Source organism: Diabrotica undecimpunctata, chromosome 2, assembly GCF_040954645.1.
Source record: "Diabrotica undecimpunctata isolate CICGRU chromosome 2, icDiaUnde3, whole genome shotgun sequence".
Lineage (NCBI taxonomy): Eukaryota > Metazoa > Arthropoda > Insecta > Coleoptera > Chrysomelidae > Diabrotica > Diabrotica undecimpunctata.
The window spans coordinates 154,669,841-154,693,884 of record NC_092804.1 but is presented as its reverse complement, the minus strand read 5'-3'; the positions used below and the strand labels follow the sequence as shown (position 1 = coordinate 154,693,884).

The 24,044-nt window shown below is 31.8% G+C and overlaps 1 protein-coding gene across 1 annotated transcript in view; it reads right to left on the bottom strand.

Annotated features, from left to right (window-relative positions):
* Positions 1-18,317, bottom strand: part of LOC140435099 (tachykinin-like peptides receptor 86C) — a 951,389-nt gene extending 933,072 nt beyond the window's left edge. The window contains exon 1 of the mRNA XM_072523804.1: positions 18,133-18,317. The gene's annotated coding sequence lies outside the window, so the exon portion shown is untranslated. The remainder of the gene's footprint in view (positions 1-18,132) is intronic.
* Positions 18,318-24,044: the final 5,727 nt, after the last annotated feature.

The following is a 24,044-nucleotide window of genomic DNA, read 5'->3' as shown; positions in this document are numbered from 1 at the left end:
AGCCATGGCTTATGTTATGGGCATTGAAATCAAAACACAAGGGAGTATTTTATCTAAAAGATTGATAACAAAATTGCACCCTGAGAAAAACGACTGTGAGGACGTAAGGAGACGTAATTACTACTGGGTAGGGATATTGGAGAAATTGATAAATTACGAAATATATTCAAGGAGTAAGAAGTACAAAAGTAATCAAAAGGGCTAAAGAACATTGCTGAACATTCCAATACAACATAATACAAAAAAAAACAAGACAGCTCGACAATGTCTGGAGTTATTAAAATAAAAACTATTTATTTATTAAGGCGGTCTAATGAGATACAAAGTTGGTAACAACTAAAACAACAATATACTTTTTAAGCATGCAGAGGAGGTGTCCCATAGGAAACTCAATTCCACGGTAAAAAATAAAAATCAATCGTACCCAAGCCAAGAAGAAAGTCATGTGTTTTGAGGAAATCAACTTTAACACCAGCTACTCGTAACATTACTGCTGGATGGATTCAAGATACGATAAATAACTGGCAACACTACAGTAATATTACTTACGAACCCTTCACCGCAGAAAAAGTATCGAACATTATTAAAGAGCTTTATAATTGGAAATCTGGCCACACAGAGTTCAAAACTCTTGGCTAAAGAAGTTTAAAAGTATTTTTAATCTGCAGAAAACACATTATTCCTTACTTAGCGAACCACATACGTAATACAACTTTGTACAAATTCGTCACATCATAATTATGTCTCCCAAAGTATCTACCAACACTGTGCTCTAAATTATATCATATAATAGATTATCACAACAGAAAATATGCGCTTAGGGTTCCATGAGCTATAAATAACAAGGTTTTTAATTCAGTGCCACGGTAATGGCTTATAAATATATTGAAAATATAAAAAGACGATAATAATATAGCGATCTTTTTAAGGCATATAATGACAAAGTAGAAGACTACAATTCACCTTTAAATACCTGGTGAAATCAATATCAAAACTTAAGATATCATAATTAACCGGGGCCTTTACCAAGGGGACTCGTTGAGTCCACTGTAATTCTGTCTAGCGATGAACTCACTATCTTAGCTACTGCATTCCACTGACTTCTGTTTTAACATCAAAAATAATAATACCGTTTTGTTGAAGCTTAGTCATCTGGTATATATGGGTGATTTAAAATTATTGGCCTTCACTCGAAACCACCTTAAGCAGTTGCTAAAAACTGTCTAAATTTTGCTCGAAGGATATCAGTATACACTTTTAACTAGACGTGCCATGTTCTAAATATACTCAGAGAAAAGGTTCAGCCCTAAGGTTTCGTTATACAAGATGGCCAAAACATTGAAGCAATGGAGAAAATGAAAACAAATGAATATTAAACTAACTTCCGAATTCGTATAAAGAGTTATACAGATATATCGGTCATATCTAAATTGTAAAAATTTGTTTAAGGCATTAAATATGTACTCATGTTCTGCGCTTAATTACTCAATTAGTATTTTAAAGTTGCCTAAAACGGATAGACAAAATCATTAGTGGAAAGTGAGAATACTTCTTACAAAGATACAAAAACATCATTCACGCAGTGCAGTAGAGAGAATAAGATTACCGCGGCATCTCTAGTAAAAAGAACTTATAAGTATACATGAGCAATTGAAAAAATAAAATATTATAATAATAAATAAAATAAAAATCAATATTACCAATTGACGAACTTATTTTAAAAAGCAAGCTGAGACTTTACATCACGCAGTATACTCAGTATATGACACAACGCTTAAATTGAGGGAACCATAAATGCGCGTCAACCATCTTTCTAAGCAATAAAAAATGCGCACCTGAATGGGTAAAACTTTACATGGGAGATATTTCAACGAGAACAGCCAAGATTATGTCGAAAATACAGCGTAGAACTATTGGCTGACAGCAGGAGAAATATTTTTCGAAAAAGAGGGTTTCCCACTAATATATTCTCAAAGTTAAAAACGACAAACGCCGACATATAGATGCTAAGTCAAAAAAAACCATACAAAATCTGACCGGGGGCTACCACTCGAATTAGTTATAAAGAACGCCATGGCAGTTTAAAAGATTATCCACTAAGAACTAGTTAACAAACTGGGACTTTTCCAAACCGACCATCTCTCTTATTCTGTGTATATGAATGCCGTATTGTATCAAATTGCCAAAATTTGGTTAAAACTTTCGGAAAAACAAAGATTGTCCCTGCTAGTGGTACCACTATTTTTGTACGACATTAGATCGCAGGTCAGTATTTTTGTATTACCTACTTAAGTTATAAATGACTTACAAAAATGTTTGACCAAAATACCCCCCTCTTGACTGGTAAGTTTACCTTACATGTATATCCACCAGTACCGATAAAAATTGACGGAAGAGTTTCTAAAGTTGTTATTACATATTGTAGTGTTGATTTATATGTGATTCGTAATGGATTAATATAATAATATAATAATATATAATAATATGTAGATATGTACATGTTTTCTTACTAAAATACATACAACGGAATAACTTTTTTTTTCTTTTTTTTTTATCGGTAATCTTGTCTGATATTGATAACAAAGATATGGTCGAATAAACAGCTACCAGCGGAGTGGAATAGCGGTATTATTGTACGATTGGATAAAAAAGGAAATTAGTTAGAATGTGGAACCTACCGTGGAATCACGCTGCTGAATGCAGCATACAAAAGAATGTCCAACGTCATTTATGAAAGACCACACGCTGAAAAATAGTTGGCAAATACCAAAGTGGCTTCTGTAGACAGAAGTCAACAATAGACCATATATTTGTTCTGCGAGAGATCCTCGAAAAACAAGTGGATATAACATCGACACACATCATCTCTTCATAGACTTTGAAAGCGCATATGACAATATAAACCGAGAATTCTTAATAAAAGCAATGAAAGAATATAATATACCAATACAACTAATAGAACCTATAAAAGAATCTCTAAAACTAGAAAGTAGAATCCGGATACAAAATGAATTAACGGAAACAATAGATGTGAAAAAAGGACTACGCCTGGTAGACGCTCTATCATGCATCTTGTTCAACATCGTACTCGAGAAAATACTGAGGGACACAACAGTCAATACACGAGGAACAATCATAAATAAAAGTGTGCAAATACTAGCATTTGCAGATGATGTACATAATCGCAAGATCAAGAAGAGAAATGATAGAGGCATACAACCAAATAGAACGAGCAGCACAAAATAGTAGTCTTAAAATCAATCAGACCAAAACAAAATATATGCAGGTAAGTACAAACGCAGAAAAAAGGCAGCCACAAAATATAACAATAGGAGAATACAACATAGAGGGGGTAAAAAACTTTATATACTTGGGATCCCTAGTCACGTCTGATAATAACCTTACGGAGGAAGTGAAGAGGCGAATATTTATTGCAAATAAATGTTACCATGGCTTAATTAGGCAACTAAGATCAGATAACCTCGCAAGAAAAACAAAATGCCAAATATCTAAAACCCAAATAAGACCGGTACTCACATACGACTCAGAAACCTGGACACTCACTAAAAGAGAGGAAACGTTGTTAGCCACCTTCGAAAGAAAAATCTTGCGACACATATATAAGGACACAAAAGAAAACGGAATATGGCGAAGAAGATACAACTCTGAACTATACAAAATTTACCAGCATCCGGATATTATAACATTCATTAAAATAGGATGGCTGCGTTGGATAGGTCATGTAGAAAGAATGAAAGAGGGCGAAATACCAAACAAAATATTCAAACAGATGCCAGTAGGAAACAGAACAAGATGAAGACCGAAGCTGAGATACTTAGAACAAATAGAAAATTATTTAACAACCTTAAAAATAAAAAACTGGAGAAAAAAAGCACGAATCAGATCAGAATGGAGAAGAATCCTGGAACAGGCCAAGACCCAAAAAGGATTGTCGAGCCAGTGATGATGATGATGAATCTTGTCTGATATTTTTTGTTACATAAAATATTAGTCACTTGTTACAAAAGTCACAAAAGTTGATATTCGATTGGACCTCCAGAAAACTTCTAACTTGCCGATCGGATGGAATTTCCACGAAATCTAAAAAATCAGCTTGAATATTGAGTTGCTTGGTTTTACTGTTTGGCTGTAGATTTTCAGTATCTTCGAAAACTGATAAATTATCATCAAAAGAAACAAATCTTCGACCATCCTTATGTCGAGTGCGGGGTTTTCCTCATTTTCTATAGGTGATTATATTTTCTACTTTTTAAAAAACTTTACACCTTATGAAATAATTTTTTATACAATGAACTTTCGTTCACTATATGAATAGCAGAGGGAACTGAAGTTTTTCTTGTCTTGTCACTGAAACTAGCTGATAATGTCGTCTCATAGAACTAGTATTTGCTATAATTTTGAATATTTTAATTAAAAGTGAAGTTTTATTTTCAAGCAAGAAATGGATTATTACAATATTTAACCTCAGGTTGAATGAGCAGAGCAGTTTCAACAGATAACAGAACGTTTATATTTTTTTTGCCATTTTCTTGTCGAAGTCAAGAAGCCATTACTTAAACATGATTGTTTTCATCAAAGTAAGCATTTTACTGTATTTTACGTTCAATGATTTTACTCATTTAAAATACCTTGGACTTTTTAATATTCCAAAAATAAAAAGTGGCAATTTATGGCTTTCATAGGAATTAGCACAACACAATATCCGTGAATGTCAAATCGTCAAATTTAACCCTACATTAACTGTCTTTAATATGTCTAAATGGTTAATAGCAAGTAACAAAACAAGATAAATTGTTTAATTTGTGGTCATATTATCTTCATAAATTTTTGTATTGTACAAAACTAAGACAAAACTGTATCGATATTAATAATTTTTCTGCTTTAAACAGTTTAATATAAAGACCCTTGTAATCTTTCTTCATAAAACTCTGTTATCTTGCATTCTCAAATTGAGTACAACTAATAAATACTTGATAGTTATTTTGTGCTATATTTTTGACAACTTCGCTTCTAAATCCTGCATCTAGAGGAAATGGATTTCAATTTGCCATACGGTTAGAGCAATCGATTGTTACACTTTGAATGAAATGAAAAGATTTTGTTCGGTTATATTTTATTCGGTTTTGAGCTCTATATATTTTATTGTAATGGCTGGAATTACTTTGTACTGAAATGGATTCTTTTAAAGTCTCTGGAAGCTCGGTTCACTACATCGCGGAGGAAATGATACTCGTCATGCATGTGGACAATAAACGAAGAATAAATTACTTAATGTGTAGATGTGTGATAAAAAGTATAAAACACTAGTAATTAAGCCGTATTAAATTATTTTATTTTTAAAAGAAAAAAAGAGTCGTCATGAATAGAAGATTATATAAAGTACCTAATGAATCCTAATAATTCACTTGATTTGAATTTTACAAAGTAAACACAATTTTGTTTAATGAAATCCATTAAATTCCTTTATGGTATTACTGTACGGCTTTTTTTTAATTATGAATATTGCCAGTTCATTTTTCGTTACAGATTTTCATTGGGTTTCAGAATATTCAAATTCCAATACTTTTTCCGAGAATTTTAATTTTGGGAACTCAAAAACTATGCAAAAAAGTTTACTATTTCTGTTCACAGTCTTCCTCCTAAAACAACCTCCCTTGTAAAGTAAAAAACCGAAAAAATCGATTTACCAAGAGCCTGTGCGTCATAGAAAAAAATATTTAAAAAACATGTAGCTGAGATCATTTTGTACCAAAAAGGTTTTGTACAAAAAAAAAGCGACGCGGCTAAGCGCGCAATCAATTTTAAAGAAGAGCGCGCAAAAAATGTTTTAAAATTGAAGAGTTCAGCTTTTTAAAAAAAAATTTGTATTTTGTCGCAATTATATTCAGTTTTTATAAAAGTATTAAATAAGTCCACTAGAAAACTGAGTTCCTGTAGCTGGCTGTATCATGTATCACAAAATTTTTTTTTTCAAATCCTTTATATAAGGTATATAATAAAATACCCAAATGGGCTATATCCCAATTACATTACAGAACATTTTCGGAATGTAAATTCCATCATCAGTGTAACGAAGTATGGCTCTACATAGGTTACATGGTCCTGAAGCAAAGTGTCTTCGAGACCCTGTTGATAACAACTGATGACAACAGTTTTGTCGATAGGTCACTTGATTCAAAAGATATCAAATTTTACCGTCGAGCTGATACAAATTTTATTGAATATTGATTTCGCGCGCATAACTGACATGCAAAATCGACGGTCGCTTTAAGCGTTGTTTCTAAGAGAACGGTTCAATCTACACAGAAAATGGTTAAACATTTTTATTTAGAATTATCTCAGCTACATTTTTTAATTAAAACATTTTTTTCTACGATTTACAGATTCTTGGTAAATCTTTTTTTTTGCGTTTTTACCCATGCGAGGGGGGTTTTTGGGGGAAGCCCATGGCTAAAAGTGGTAAACTTTTTTGCATATTTTTTCTCAAGTCCCAAAATTGACCTTAGCAAAATTCAACTTGATCGTATGATTTTTCAGTTCAGTGGCCTTTTCGTCTCTGACGACTGGAGTAATAGCCAAAAATCTAAACCGAAAATTCATGCCATAGGTTTTAAAGATTGAGCTTTCGTAATAATAATTTCATAGAAATTTTATTGACTGTTAGAAAAGTTTTATATGGTATTTTACACATATCTGGGAAGATACCAAGTAAAAGTGACTGGTTGTTAAAGAGTTGATGAAGAAAGTGACTTAGCAGAATGTTTTTAAAGCATATTGCTTTTAAAAATAGTGGTGGAAAAGAATCCGTACCAGGACCGATATTAACATTAAAATGGAAAATATTTTCATAAATTACCTGTTGCGTAATATGAAATGTATTTTATTTTACATAAAAATACTACTTAATAAATGTCTATTTATAGGCAACCTACCCGAACAATGGAATACTGCTAAAACAATACTAATACACAAAAAGGGAGGCACCATAGACCTGAAAAATTATCGACCAATTTTACTTCTTTCACAACTTTACAAAACCTTTACAAAGATTATTACAAACAGGTTAACAATTAAATTTGACGGATATCAACCAGTAAAACAAGCCGGATTTAGAAAAGGGTACAGCACCTGTCACTATCTATATACTTTGAAAATTTTAATAGAAATGACTAACCAACACAATCTCCCATTATGTCTGGCTTTTATAGATTATGAAAAAGCTTTTGATAGTGTAGAACTGTGGGCAATAGAAGAAGCAATAGTTAACAACCGTATCGACTCCAGTTACAGAATATTATTACATTATAATATTTACGAACAAGCTAAAATGATAGTGACGTTGGGTAATGGAATCAAAACAAGACCAGAACTGAGGCGTAAGACAAGGAGACACAATATCTCCAAAATTATTTACAGCTGCCCTAGAAGATATATTTAAGTCAATAGACAGGGAAAATAAGTAAATCCCTATTAACGGAAGATACTTGAACCATCTTAGATACGCAGATGATGTAGTACTAATAGCCGACACGTGGAATGCACTGTATACGATTATTTAAGAGCTACACACAGAATCTCTAAAAAAAAGGACTGAAAATGAATTTCACTAAAACTAAACTAATGTCAAACAAAGATGACAAACCTATGATAAATATCCAAGGGACAGAGATAGAACACGTAGATGAATATGCATATCTGTGTCAAAATGTCAAGGTAAGCAAAGAAAATCAGACTACCAAAATAAGCAGACATGTAAAAATGGGATTGGCAGCATTCGGAAGACTCTCATATGTACTTAAAAATAAAAATATATTTCAAAGACTTCGAACCAAAGTGTTTAATTCCTGTATCCTACCTGTACTTACATATGGAGCTCAAACCTGGACATTCGCTAAAATAAAGATGGAGAAGATTAGAAAAACTCTGAGAGCTATGGAACGACAGATGCTAGGTATCTTACTCAAAGACCATAAAACCAATAAAAATATTCGTAATAGAACAAAAGTAAAAAAATGCCGTCGAACAGGCAGCTAAACTAAAATGGAAATGGGCTCAACATAACGAACGTCTTATGGATAGCCGATGGAATAAAGAAATCGGGAATTGGCGGCCATATGAAGCTAAAAGACCACGAGGAAGACCGCAAATGCGCTGGAGCGGCGATATTAAAAGAACTGCAGGACCAATATGGAAACATCTCACAAACAACAGAGATGAATGGCGAGAATTGGGAGATGCCTATATTCGGCAATCTGAGAGAAGGGCTTAAAAAAAATATATATGAAATGATGTTGTAATAGGTGTTGATATTACCGTTTTAAATCCAATGATTTAATATTCTGCCATAACATTTCTATTTTAGTGTTCACCGATTTAAAATATTTGGCAAATGTCATTTTCATTTCACTAGTAGTGATGTATCTCTGTTTTTCGTGTTACCATTGTTTGATAATAAACATAGTATTTTGGGTAAAACTTTATTGGTCTAGCAACGAATGTGGACATAGGCGAATGTTTGGATGTGTGACCTGAATTACATATATGATAAATGATAAGTGATATATAAATTATTAAAAGGGTTATATAATACAAGCAAGTTGTTTGTTATAATTTTTTAGGCGTGCCTGAAATTGAAATCAACATATTTACAATTTTTTTATTTAGGAACCGGATATTGATTTCCATTCATGTACATGACGTAATACATTTAAAAAGAATAATTTTATTAGTAGCAATAAAATAAAATAAGTTATAACTAATACTTTTAACATCGAATGGTGTGATATAAAAACGTTTAAAAGCGTTTAAAAGATCGAAAGAGTTCCATGAATATAAATCTATTATTCCCAATCATAGACCCTTGTATAGTAATAAATAATAATTGTATTCATACGTCGTAGGTTCATCGAATCAAATATTAATAGCGAAATATGCACATGAAAATGGTACGCCAGAAAGGACACACAGCCGCATTAAAACACAACATATTATTGATAAATTGTGAACCGTTCGCACTGGAGCAATTAGAAGGCATAGATGTAAACTATTGGAAGAAACCTGGAGAAAAGAAGGGTAACGCTAGGACAATAAACGACAGATCTCCCATATCTGATAATATAGATCCAAGAGGAAAATTGATGAGAATGGCGTCAAAAAACTAACAAAAAATATAAAAAAAGACGGCGACAGTAAAACGGAGTTGGCAATGAATACGGACATGAAACTGTTTTGTAAGAAAAGACGCAAAAACAAAATGGAAGAGTTGGCAAAAGAAATGATAAAATACAAGATGGGAATACTAGCGCTACAAGAAATAAGGTGGGCAGGAGAAGGGATGATTGCTAGAAGAAATTACACAATGTACTACGCAGGAGAAAGCAAACAGGGGCACAATGGAACTGCCTTTCTAGTTAGTAATAGCGTAAGAGACAAGATTATTAACTTTAAAGCGGTTGATGGAAGAATATCATATATTAGAATGAAAAATAAACAAAATCCAAAGGGAAAATAATTCCTGCAGCTGGCTGTATACCACGTATCACAAAAAGAGATTAATCTTTGTATATGGGTATATTTTATAAAAACCCTTAAAAGGGCTACATTAAAAATACGAACGTTTTCGAAGCAACAGTTCCATCATCAGGTTAAAAATACAGGTTACCATGCCTGAGCCACCAAAATATTTGGATAGAAACCCTTTAAAATATATTATGTACAATCTTTGGTAACATAATATATTTTAAAGGGTTTTTACCCAAATATTTTGGTGGCTCAGGCATGGTAACCTGTATTTTTAACCTGATGATGGAACTGTTGTTCCGAAAACGTTCGTGTTTTTAATGTAGCCCTTTTAAGGGTTTTTATAAAATATACCCATATACAAAGATTAACCTCTTTTTGAAAAATAAACAAGCAGATTTAACATTTGTTAACATATATGCCCCTACTGAGAATGCTCCTGAAGAAGAAAAGAATGAATTCTATGAGAAACTTAAAGAATTGTACGAAGAAATACCAAAGAACGACATACTAATCCTGTTAGGAGACTTCAACGTAAAGACAGAGAAAGAAGACACGAACAGCGAAATCGCAGGAAAAATAACTATCCATCAAAATACGAATAACAATGGCAGGAAAATATGGAATCTAGCAGCAGCAACCAATACTTTTATTATTAGCACTCAATTCAAGCACAAAAAGGAGCACAAAATAACGTGGCTAATACCTGGAACCACAGATAGAAACCAAATAGACCACATCCTAATCTCAAAAAAATGGAGAACAATTTTACAGAATGTAAGGTCTTACAGGGGAGCTAATGCTGATTCGGATCACATTTTGGTGATAGGCGACATGAAATTGAAGATAATTAAAGATAAAAACGACAGAAAGAAAAGAAAGAGGTGGAATCGGTCGAAACTAAATACAGATAATACAAACAGAAAATTCTGCACTTAATTGGAAGAAAAACTACTAGTCCTAAAACCATCGAACATAGATAAAACATGGGAAGACATAAAATATAGTATCTTAACAACAGCAGAGGAGACGATAAGACTAATGGAAGACAATAAAAGAAAGAATTGGTACGATGAAGAATGTGAGCAAGCTAGTAAAAATAAGGACAAAGCAAGACACAGGTGGGTGGCCACAGGGAAACAAAAAGATCTCCTACACTATAAAGAGAAGAAGAAATAGTCAGACAAATGCTGCAAAACAAAAACGAAGCAATGGATCGAAGAATTACTGCAGGCACTCGAAGCCAATAGTAATGACAATGCAAGACTATGCAAATACATAAAATCACAGACAAAAAAAGAGATACCGGCAAATATTGGAAAAATGGAATGGGAAACACACTATAGAGAACTGTTTAGAAAGAAAGACGATGCTGAAAACGCAGAAAATGAAGAACAAACAAAAAATAGGAATGGAGAACAATCAGAGCCTCCCTCATACAGCGAAGTATTGGCGACCATAAACAGATTAAAGACAAGAAAAGCAGCAGGACCAGAAGACATTATAAATGAGTTCTTTAAGAAAGGGGGAGAGGAACTAGCCCACAGAATCCACAACCTAATAGAACGAATACGGGAAGAAGAACGCATGCCGAACGACTGGAATTGTGGTGTGATAACACCAATCCATAAAAAAGGCGACAAGACGAAATGCACTAACTACAGGAAAATCACGTTATTAAATACAATGTACAAAATATTAACTAATTTGATCAGACAAAGAATAGAAAAAGAAACTAGAACAAAAATAGGTGAATACCAACATGGATTCAGAGAAGTCAACAATAGATGCAATACACATTGTAACGCAAATCATCGAAAAAAGTTACGAGCACGGAATAGATCTAAATATACTGTTTATTGACTACAAGCAAGCTTTTGACAGTGTAATAAGGGAGAAGCTAATTAAGGATATAAATCAATTAGGCATCCAAGAAAAACTAATAAGTCTCACGAAAATGACGATGAAAGAATCCAAGGCACGAATCTTAACAAGGGAAGGCCCGTCAGATGAAGTACAAATGGAGGTAGGTGTCAGACAGGGAGACTCCCTGTCAGCAACATTATTTAACATTGCCATTGAGGGGGCAGTAAGAGCAGCCAAAATTATGGGAACGATTATCGAATCTTCAGCCCAACTGATAGCGTATGCAGACGATATTGCACTGGTTACTAGAGATTTAAAACCATGCAGAACATAATATTAATACTAGATAAAGAAGCAAAGAAAGGAGGGCTAGTAATAAACCAAAGCAAAACGAAATACCTCAAGTGGTCAAGAGAGAATACGAACATAGAGAAAGAAATTAAGCTTGGTGCATATACATTTGAAAGAGTACACTGTTTCAAATACCTGGGAGTCATGGTGAATGACAGAAATGATAGAACGGATGAAATAAATGAACGCATCCTACTGCGTAGGATGCGCTACAATAAAACCTACTGGAACTACCAAAAATTCCTGAAAGAAAAGCACATTAGTAAGAAAACCAAATTAAAAAATTTCCAAGACTGCAATCAGGCCAGTGATCACCTATAGTGCAGAGACGATGTGCCTAACACAAAAAGATGAAATGAGGTTGGAAATCTTAGAGAGAAAGATAATTCGACGAATAATGGGACCGGTGAGGATAAGTGTAGGCGAATTTAGAAGATTAACCAATGAAGAAATTAAAAAAGTCATCGAGGGTGAAGACATAATCAAGTTCGTGAAGACGCAAAGGCTCAGGTGGCTGGGACACACAGAAAGAGCTAACCCAGACTCTACGCTAAAGCGAATAACTGGATGAAGACCAACAAAAAAGATACCAAAGGGGAGACCCAAAACAAGATGGAGAGATCAAGTCTTAGAAGACATGCTGAGACAAGAAGCTGAGAATCTACAATTTGAAGGAGCGCTGTAAGGACCAGAAAGAATGGAGGAAAATTGTAGACAGGGCCAAGTCACACACGCTGCTATAATAATAAAAAAAAACAACAGCGGACTGATTCTCCGCAACAAATGAACCAGAGAGCCCAAAAGGGCGGCAAACACTCCGCCAGGAGTGAATAAGCCATGATGATGAATAGCGAAATATAATCAATGGATATTTTCGTGGCATATCAATAATATAAAATTGGTGTAAATATTATTTAATTCTTACATTACTTGTTTAATAATCTGAATCTAATTGAGGTTAGAGTATTAATATATCTCTAGTTATTATGTTAAAATTGTCATTATATTTAAATACTTATTTTTTCAAGCCATTTGATTCAAAAAAATAGTCAGGTGACTTTTACAGTGTCCATTTACAAAATCTCCGAACACCCTTTTTTTGTTGGGCAGGGCTTTAAGCATGTAGTAGTTAATTAACTTAAAAGTAGAGTCATTTGTTTAGGTTTACAGGATTAAACATGTATTTAACGTGTCATTTGATCCCAACTTTATCTCTTTCACAAAAAATAAGCTTAGTTGGACGTGAGTTTGATTATAAATAAGTACAACGTATCTCTACAAAGAAGGTATGTTGTTATTTTAACACTTTGAATATGTATATGAAGATTTATTTTCGAAAATATATCTCAGTTATGTTAAGCAACAAATGATTTTTATGTTCATTAATTATTTATTATGTTTAATAAAATTAGCTTCTCTTATTGATATTTTGTTAATAAAATAATTCATCACACTTTTAACTAATAATAATATAATTTAGCTCTTTCAACAAACAGCTGAGGTTTTCTGCAGTGGCTTACTTCAAGTAGCCTGAATGAAAGGGTTATATTTCAAAACAGAATAATAGAACAAGAATAAAATATAAAACAAGATTGAGAATAGTTAAGCACAAGCAAAGAAGAGGAATGAGAAAAATACAAAGAAGTGGAAGCATTCCTAAATAATACAAGCGATAAAGAAGGGACAATTACTATTTAAATGGGAATAAGCCACATTTAAAGCCACAATTAAAGGTTAAAGTAAGTTTATTAAACAAATTTTGTTTTTTTGTTACTTGGTGAAAAATTCTTCTAATAATTTAATTTTATCTGACTCATTTATTTAATTCACACATATATTATACATTTTAAAGTAGACGACTTTAAAATGATATTGCCAATATTGTTGAGTTGCGTTCCTGGGTCGACTCTACTTGTAAGATAGTTAATTCGATTACATGAAATCAACTTTAACTTGAGATTTATCAGTCAGAAAAAATCATAGCATGTAATTCGTCTTTAAAAAGACAAACGCATGCTATGATGACAGTAAAAATCTTCTGTTATTGATTCCATAGTAAATTATGAGGGAATAACCAAGAAAAAAACCTCATAATCCTATCCCGACATGGTAAGTATTTGGTCGTACAATTAGTTTACTTTTAATAAACACCAAATTCTGATTTTATACGTTTTTTAACTAAAAACATAAATGATATATCCTCTATATGTTACTGACTTACTAATACAGGTATTTTCCTTTTAATATCTTTCTCTTTTAATATGGGTAACCAGATTCTACTACATTCTGCCGAGGAATTTGCGACACAATTGGTCTCATTTAGCATAATTAGAGCCGCTTCTTTAATTTTTCTCTTTCTACCATCCGTTTCTTTTATGACTATATTTGAATCATTCCATTGAACCCTATGTTCATTATCCCATGCATGTTTACATATTTGAGATCTATCAAATTCTCTATTTTTAATTTAATATTGATGTTCACTTATTCTAACATTTAATGGTCTTGATGTTTCACCTAAATAAAACTAATCGCATTCACAAGGTATTTTATAAATGCAATTCTTTGTCATTTCTCGTTCATTGTTAGGTTTTGTTTAAGACAAAATATATCTCAATGTGTTTGTTGTTTTGAATGTTGTTGAAATGTTGAATTTATTTTCTATCCTTTTAAGTTTTTCTGATAATCCTTTTATGTATGGTATTGTTATTTTCCTCGTATAATTTGTTTGTATATTGTAGGATTTCGTTCTAAGTTGTTCTGTTCTATTCGGTCGATTGTTGAAAATTCCTTATTTATAAACAATAAAGGATAATCATTTTTAATAAAACAGATGTTTTTCCTCCAAGAACGAATTTTCGTTAGAACAAGTAATTTTGGCTCTATCGTATAAGGATTTAATAATTCACTTTTTAATATTAATATTGTAATTTGATTTGAAATTTAAATATCTGTTGGTTTTCTATACACCTGAGTCTCATATCCAGTATAGTTCTTAGAGATTAAAATATCCAGGAAAGGTAGTGTGTTATTGTAATTTAATCTTAATGTAAACCTACCAGTTATTGACACCTATCCAGTATTTGAGCTGTTATAAGAGCTGTCTAGTTACTGACACTTCAGTCAGTGACTGGATTAACTATGATTTTATAGGGAAACTCTCATATAATTTGCCATGCAAAGGTGTTGCTGCTGCTACAAAATTTATTTGTTACAAGCAAATTTTTCCACTCATTGACAGAATATTACATGTTCATAAATGGATCTTTTCCATTACAGTATTTACTAACTGAAAATGGCCCTTATACAATAAAAAAATTTAACTCCAGATTAAATAGCTGCATCGCTTTTAGCAGTTTGAATCTTAGTTACAGCTGCATTAAAAAAATTTAAAGTACCCTATATAACTTTTATATACAGAGTAAAAGATAAGTATCCCGAGATTTGCGCTATGAGTCCTTATTTAACCATAACAAATGAGGAAAAAAATATTTCGGTACAGTGGATACTAGAACTTCCTAGAATTCATTTCCAAAATACTGAAATCTAACAGACCTATAAACATATTCAGTCATGCAGATAAAATAATAGGAAAATATTGTGACTTAACCAAATCAGGAACTTCAAGAGGTTCTGATTACCAGTTTTGTAATCCCAAAAAACTACTGAAATTAATGCTAGAGAAACTGTTTCAAACTATACAACTTCCTTTAGATGTGCCATCGTTCTTTAAAAGAGAGTTATTTTGCCCAAATTCGACTCCCAAAGAATAAAAAAAAGAAAAAGTTAGTAGAAAATATCATTAGTTATTGTTAAGGATGTTGCCACTTTTATAAAATTTGGTGAGATAGATGTACTGCGGACACAATACACTTGTACAGTTGTATTTAGGACATGCCCTAGGTACAACTTGGTGATTTATTATTTGTAAAAAATGTTTGAAAATCAGTTGTCGAACGTTTATATTAATTTTTTATTTTCTTAATAATTGCAGGCCCCAGAAAATATCTTCTTCTTCAAGTGCCGTCTCCATCAATGGAGGTTAGCGGTTATGGTGGCAAACGTTTGTCTATCTTCAGCTGTTCTTAAGAGTTCCTCAAATCCAAGTCCTGTCCAGTTTCTGATATTACGTAACCAGGACAATTTTTTTCTTCCAATTCCTCGCTTTCCTTCTATTTTGCCTTTTATTATCAACTGAGGGATGTAGTATTTCTCGTTGCGCAACAAATGCCCTAAATAACTGGTTTTTCTTCTTCTTCTTTTTTACTGTTTACTGTTTACTGCTTGTTATATTTTCTTCCAGAAAATATAACAAGCAGTAAACAAGAATAGTTGCGACAGGCCGTTTAGTTATCGTTTAGTTATTAAGAGAAAATAAAATGTCTTTATTTGCGACAGCTAAACATTGTAATATTAGTAGAACTACCCTAAGGCGCCATTTTTAACATTTTACTGATACAGGAAAGAAGATTAATGCCTTACACGATAATTTAATGCAACGTTAAGTCATTACAGATGAAGAAGAGCTAATGCTGTGCGATTATAATAGAGAGATTGCAGATTTACAATATGGATTAACCCTAAAAAACGTTCAGATTTAGACCTATCAGTTTACAAAGCATAATAATAAAAAGTACCCGAAAACATAGGAAAAGCACAAAATGGTCGAAGATTACTTGTTACGCATTTTTCGTAAAAGACATATAACTATGGCTGCATAGGTAGAACTAGTAGAAGTCTATTATCAAAAAGTTCTGACATTTTACCTTCTACTATGTGGAACATTGATGAAACCGGACTTTCTACTATACACGTCTTCTACCAAAAAAAATCTTAGGACCTAAAGGCGATCAACAGATCGGTTCAATGAAAAGTGCTAATCAAGGTTCTTCTACACAATGATCTGTGCCATTAATGTGAGTGGAGGTTTCATACCACCTTTACTAATATTCCCGCAGGTCAACTATACAGACTTTATGATAACAATTGCTCTACCTGGTACCATTGGAGGTGCAAATCCTTCTGTATGGTTCAATGAAAATTAATTTTTTTAATTTATGGAACACTTTATTAAACACGTAAGGCCTTTTACTGACTTACCGTATATTGTGCTCTTGAACAATCATCAAAGTCACATCAGTGTGCCAAACCACACGTTACAGCCACTAGAGAAAGGAGTGTTTGCATCATTTAAAAAATATTATAGTAGTGTAACAAAACAAATGATGATTACTCCAGAATATGTGGGTAAACCAATAACAATTTACAATGTAGCTTCATCAGTTGGGAAAGCTTTTACTTTCAATAACATTATGCAAGGATTTACAGCCAAGGGAATGTATCCAGTTAACGAAAACATTTTTGACGACTCAGACTATTTATCAGCACAGGTAACTGATCGTCTATATGATGTTACTTCCAATGAAAACGAAGACACAAATACATTTGCTTATTCTGACATTTTACTTCAATTGGCTACAGAGACTAAGATTTCTTCTTAACCAGTTGCAGAAGTTGATATCTCATTTTAATCAGTGTCGCAGGCCGATACTCCATCAACTTCTGAGTTTAAAAATATTGTTAGACCAAATATGACTAGACCTCATCCTAAAGCTACACCAAGAAAAAACAAAGGAAGGGCAAGACAAAAAGGAAAATCATGTATTTTGACAGACAAAGAAAACCAGGATTAAAATGTTGAAAATGGCTAGTCTAGTAAAACAAAAAAAGAGCAAAATAAAAGTTCCGCAACAAAATGTAGCTCAAGGGAAAAACAAGAAAAAGTCAGTTAAAAGAAAAATCGTTTCCGATTCTGAATCTTCCATATCAGATGGTAATTTATCGTCATAAGAATAGATATGTCTGAACCGTGTTTTAAAATTTATGATAATAAAATTAAAATCCCAAACAGTGATTCAGAAGTTTTAAAATTTTAGTTAGATGGTTTCGTGACTTTTGTTTACGAAAATAATTATTTTTCTGAAAAAATTGTTAATATTATAGAACAAGAACTTGTAATAGAATCTATGGAAAAATCGCTCAAAAATTGGAAATGGTCTAAGAGAAAACATCGAAACTTATATCCAGCATAACTTCCAAAACATAAATTTCGTAAAAAAGTGTCCGAGATACAACACCTCCCCCAATAAAAGAAGAGAATAAAGACTGGTTAAAAGATAAGATAAATGGTTTTAAAAATGTTTGACTGTATCTAGAAGGAAATCACGCAAAAGCGATGCACAGAATAAAAAATTTAATAAAAATATTTATGCTTGAAGATATTTAAATTGAAGTTTCAAGTTTTTTTTTTCTAAATTTTTATTAACAATGTGACTTCCTGTATATTTTTATTTACAAAATACTGCAAAATCTTACCTGCCACAATAAAACACTGTCCATCAAAAACACCTAACGATAACACACTAAACCTAAAGTTTAAAACAAATCTTTTAAAAACTTCCGCGCGGTATCTCACGAAATATTCAACAGTTGTTAGATCGCTCGGGAATTTCGACTACCGAAGTAAAACTTCAAAACTTCGGAAACATCTGAACGCGAAGAACAACACGAAGCTACTGCGACCTCTGTAAATTTGTCCTTTACATAGTGGAGCGCATGGACAACAATGACGGTAGCTGAAGATATTCGCGATGTGTCGAACTGACAACTAAAATAATTTATCTGAAACTGGTAAAAAAATCTTGGTCTGCATTTCCCTGAGGATGACAGTGACATATTTCGTAAAAAAGACATTTAGTATCGGTGTAAATTATTACGCAAATAAAATTTAATGGTTTTTCTCTTTCGAGAAAAAGAAGATACTTCCAAATGGAAACATAATCGTAAGTGTCAAGGTTTTTACTGATGTGATTAACTGTTAAAGTTTTTTATTCGTAACAAATGTGAACTAGTAGAAGAAAATTGGATAAATAAAACTTAGGAACTATTTTAATTTTATGTTACATATTTTTATTTATACATTTAAATTTAATCTATAAAAATTTGCTAAATATATATATATATATATATATATATATATATATATATATATATATATATATATATATATATATATATATTTATATATATAATAAACTAAGGTACACTCGAAGAGTGGTGGGTTTTTCGGTCAAAGTGGAGAAATAAAAGACAAAGAAGGTGGCTACTTCATCTATTTATTGAAGACGTTTCGCTTTCTGCTCAGAAAGCATCATCAGTTCATCTAAAAAGAACAATATAAAACCAAACATCCATAGAGAAGTTAAAAAAGTGTGTTACCTTACAAAGACATGTAGCAGTCAATGATGTTAAAAATATGAAAAAGCTTACGAAACTGGACATTTAGAGTTAAAGTTGTATAGAATCCTTCTAAATTCTAATCACCTTCCAGACAATTTGTTGGACACTTTTGAGTCATCTTTACATAAGAAATTTAATTTTGTATATCATAAATCCATGGCACACCTTCGTAAGAAGTTTAATAACTTAGACACTCCCCATTTTAAAAAAATTCCATTTAATCCGAAGTGGATTAAAAATCTATCTAGTACTGAGGTTCCTCAGGACATTCTCAAGTTGTTATCCTTGGGCCCCAAATTTGGCTTACAGCCAACTTTCAGAGATTACTCTGTTAGTAGAATTTTAGCAGATGTGGAAAATATTTTGTCACATGCTGACAATTCTGACCTTTTATCTCTTAGGTCTTCTTCCAATAATATTCTGTTGAATTATTCAAATCGCCCTAGACAACCCATATCGGAGTTAGATAAGATTTACAGGGAGACGGTATCGTTTTTAAAAACTCACCCTAATCTTCTCGTTCTTACAAGTGATAAAGGGAATGCCACTGTCCTCATAGATAGAGATCAATATCTTCAACTCAGTCAATCGTTGTTAGATGCTGATAGATACTATCAACCTCTCTCTACCAACCTTTGCTCTAAATTTACAAATAAAATAAATAAATTCATTACACACTTAAAAAATATAAAGATCATAGATCAACCACTTGCAAAATTTTTACATAATTATGATGGATATGCTCCCAGATGTTATTGTCTACCTAAAATACATAAGCCCACATTGAGCATGAGGCCAATTGTTTCCTCCATCAATTCACCAAACACTAATATTGCTAAATTTTTAACTGACATCTTATCTAAATCTTATAATTATAATAACAACTTTAATATTGTTGATTCTTTTCATTTTAGTGAATTTATTAATAATTTTGAACTTCCACAAGGCTACATTTTAGTGAGTTTTGATGTGGTATCTCTTTTCACTAATTTACCTCTCTCTAGTGTTATTACCTCCTTAAGAAATCAGTGGAACTCCATCCAACCAAACTGTCCTGTATCCTGGGATGTATTTGCAGAACTTTTACAATTAATATTTGACACTAATTTTTTGGTCTTTAACGACAATAAATATTACCTTCAAATATTTGGGACACCTATGGGTTCCTCAATCTCTCCCATCCTGGTTAATTATGTACTGAATGATTTAGTATCTGACCGTTTGGGTCTTTTAGATTTCCAAATCCCTTTTATTAAACGGTATGTTGATGACTTATTACTAGCCTTACCTCCAGACAAGATTCAGGCCACCTTGTCGTTATTCAATGAGTTTGATCCTCATTTACAGTTCACTGTTGAACTTGAGGACTCTAACACAAATAGTATTCCCTTCTTAGACATGTGTGTCATTAGAATGGGAGATAACACCCTAACTATAAGTTGCTACAGGAAACCAATGGCTAATAGGTTTCTCAACTACCACTCTTGTCATCCCTTTAAATATAAATTAAACCCTATTAAAGCTTTAAGCTGCAGGCTAAATAGACTGACACATCCGATTAATCGAAGGGAATCCCTTCAATTACTTAAGAAAATTCTGATTGAGTATTCCTATCCATCCTCCCTTATTAATAAACACCTTTTCGTTCAAAGCTATGGTTCTTTTTTAAATGACATGCCCAATGGTGACCAACTTAGAATAATATCAAATAATTCAATTAACAACACTGTTCTGCCTAATACTGTACTTGGGACTCCAACTACTCATTACTCATCGTTACCTTATTTTCCTCAAGTTAATGAGAAACTCGTTATACTGTACAAACATAACAACGTAACGGTTAAAATTGCAATTAAGAATGCTAAGACTGTCAGGAATTTGTTTTCTAAAACTAAAACACCTCTGTTCCTTCTGGAACAAGTTAATGTAATATATCATATACCTTGTGCTGAGTGTGACTCATGTTACATCAGTCAGACAGGGAGATCACTGAGAGGGCGTCTTACGACACACCGCAGTGATATTAATTTATCTAAGCATACTTGTGCTCTTGCCCAACATGCTATTAACACTAAGCACGAAGTAAACTTTAATGAAGTTAAAATTCTTGGCACTGAACGCAATCTCGTTAAAAGACAGTTTTTAGAAATGTGTTCAATATTAAAACATCCAAATACCCTTAATAAGAGAACCGACGTTAGTAATTTGAGCCAAATTTATCACGCATTAATTTTGCAGAATTAGGCTTAATATGTTGTTTACTTAAAATTTGTCCCACAATGGGTTTTTTATCACATTTTCATATAATAAATTTAAATAAAAATAAAATAAAATAAATTATTCTTTCCTTATTAACTTAGATTTATCAACTTACATTGTATTAACTATTTGTCAATATCACTTTTACATAATTAACGTAATTGTTCCTTTTGATTAACTTGTTTGATAAAATTTTAAACTGAAATTGATTCATAGAATCTTTTTCATTACAGTTCCAAATGTTTTGAACCTTGTACTGTGGAAGTTGAATTATTCTTCACCTGTTGGCTGGCTAACCAGTGACGTCATTTATATTATAATATATGATATTTTGGATTGACCTCGGATGCTTTGATCTTTGTTAACAAATCAATCACTGTAGGGTAAATGGTGATCTTAACCACCTTTTCCTTTCATTGTTTGGCTTTTTAACGACAAGTTGGCAACCAAATTTATCACATTCTTTGAATATACCGCCCTATTATATTAGAGGTTGGTATTTTGCCTTGCTGTTTTTGTCATTTTGACCTCAAGGCCATATCTATTCACGTTGTGTGCGTGGGTGTTAAACCTGTAAATTCATTTACCTGCGAGATTCAGTAAGCTTAAGACTGATAACTTCATTTTATCTTTATTACTATATTAATCTTAAATAACTCAATAATGTTACCTAAAGTTAAAATTAAAATCTAATTGATTATAAATAAATTGTTGGAAGTGCATTCTCATGATCTTTCTAGTTCTTTACACTTTAAAATAAACCTTAATGTTTTTTACTTAAGTTTTTATAATAACTTGTTTATATACATGTATGTTTATCACATGTTCTTTTGCTGTGCTAATTTTGTTAAATTGCAAACTATACCTAGTTTCAATTATATGTTTTATACAACTTTAACTCTAAATGTCCAGTTTCGTAAGCTTTTTTATATTTTTTACATCATTGACTGCTACATGTCTTTGTAAGGTAACACACTTTTTTTAACTTCTCTATGGATGTTTGGTTTCATATTGTTCTTTTTAGATGAACTGTTGATGCTTTCTGAGCAGAAAGCGAAACGTCTTCAATAAATAGATGAACTAGCCACCTTCTTTGTCTTTTATTTCTCCACTTTGACCGAAAAACCCACCACTCTTCGAGTGTACCTTAGTTTATTTTGGATTGACGGTCGTACTCTTTTTCTCGATATATATATATATATATATATATATATATATATATATATATATATATATATATATATATATATATATATTTATATATATATATATATATATATATATATTTATATATATATATATATATATATATATATATATATATATATATATATATTTGGAATATATTCAATGGTTGAATAGCAGAGGTTTTATCGGTCAATAATTGGCAAATAAAAGACGTCAACTACTTTATTGCTTTATTTGAATACGTTTCGCTTTTATTTTTAAAAGCATCATCAGTTTACTACAAATAAAAAAGATTTTAGAATATAAGTAAACAAACCAACAGGGTTCATACTTACAAAAACAATTTGTAGGGTTTTTTTAAAGATGTTATAAAAACTCTACGATAACTTAACATTAAAGATTAAAAACTAAACGGGAGAAACGAAACAAAAAATACAAGTAAAATTTTTTTACTTGTATACATTTGTAAACATTTTGTTTCGTTTCTCCCGTTTAGTTTTTAATCTTTAATGTTAAGTTATCGTAGAGTTTTTATAACATCTTTAAAAAAACCCTACAAATTGTTTTTGTAAGTATGAACCCTGTTGGTTTGTTTACTTATATTCTAAAATCTTTTTTATTTGTAGTGAACTGATGATGCTTTTAAAAATAAAAACGAAACGTATTCAAATAAAGCAATAAAGTAGTTGACGTCTTTTATTTGCCAATTATTGACCGATAAAACCTCTGCTATTCAACCATTGAATATATTCCAAATTTAATCAACGGTCGTATTTTTTACTATATATATATATATATATATATATATATATATATATTATATATATATATATATATATACATGTTTAATATTAGTGTGATCTTTATTTAACACAGAAAAACAAATAAAATTTGGTAGGCAATTGATCAAAAACCTACAAAAATAATATTGTTCCGATGACCTGACAACGATTTATTGACTAAATGGAAATTAAGTCTTTTGTTTTAAACCAAATAAAGATTGTGTAACAATATTACTACCCTCTGAAAGTTGGTAGAGCCAATGTGTAACCATAAAACTCTTTCTTTGGGTTCCAATTGTTTTCACTCCGTCTAGCTCACACTCTCGGGAGTCAAAACGTTTTATCTTAAATGCAAATCTGTAAAATGAGTTTTATTGTGACAAATTAATAAAACAGAATATTAACTAATTATATTTATTCTACATTAAAAAAATTAAATTTTCGTCAAAGCTTCATGAAGTCGATAGGGTAACTTGTTAGTGGCTTTAGATGCTGGTTGAATAATTCTTTCTTCTTTCTCTTTTCTTTTCCTTTCTTCTTTTCTTTCTTCTCTTCTTCTCTCTTCTTGTTGAGAGAGATCTGCATGGTTTTCGCCATGCTGCTGTAGTTGTCATCCTACGTGTGGTGCACCACGAGGCTTCAGAAGTTTCTCCCAACAAGAGGGAACAGGAAAAAATTATTTAAGCCAAAAACTAAAATAAGAAACCTTGTGTTAGCGACTGCATACGTTTTAAAGATTTCCTTGCCACAGAAAAACAC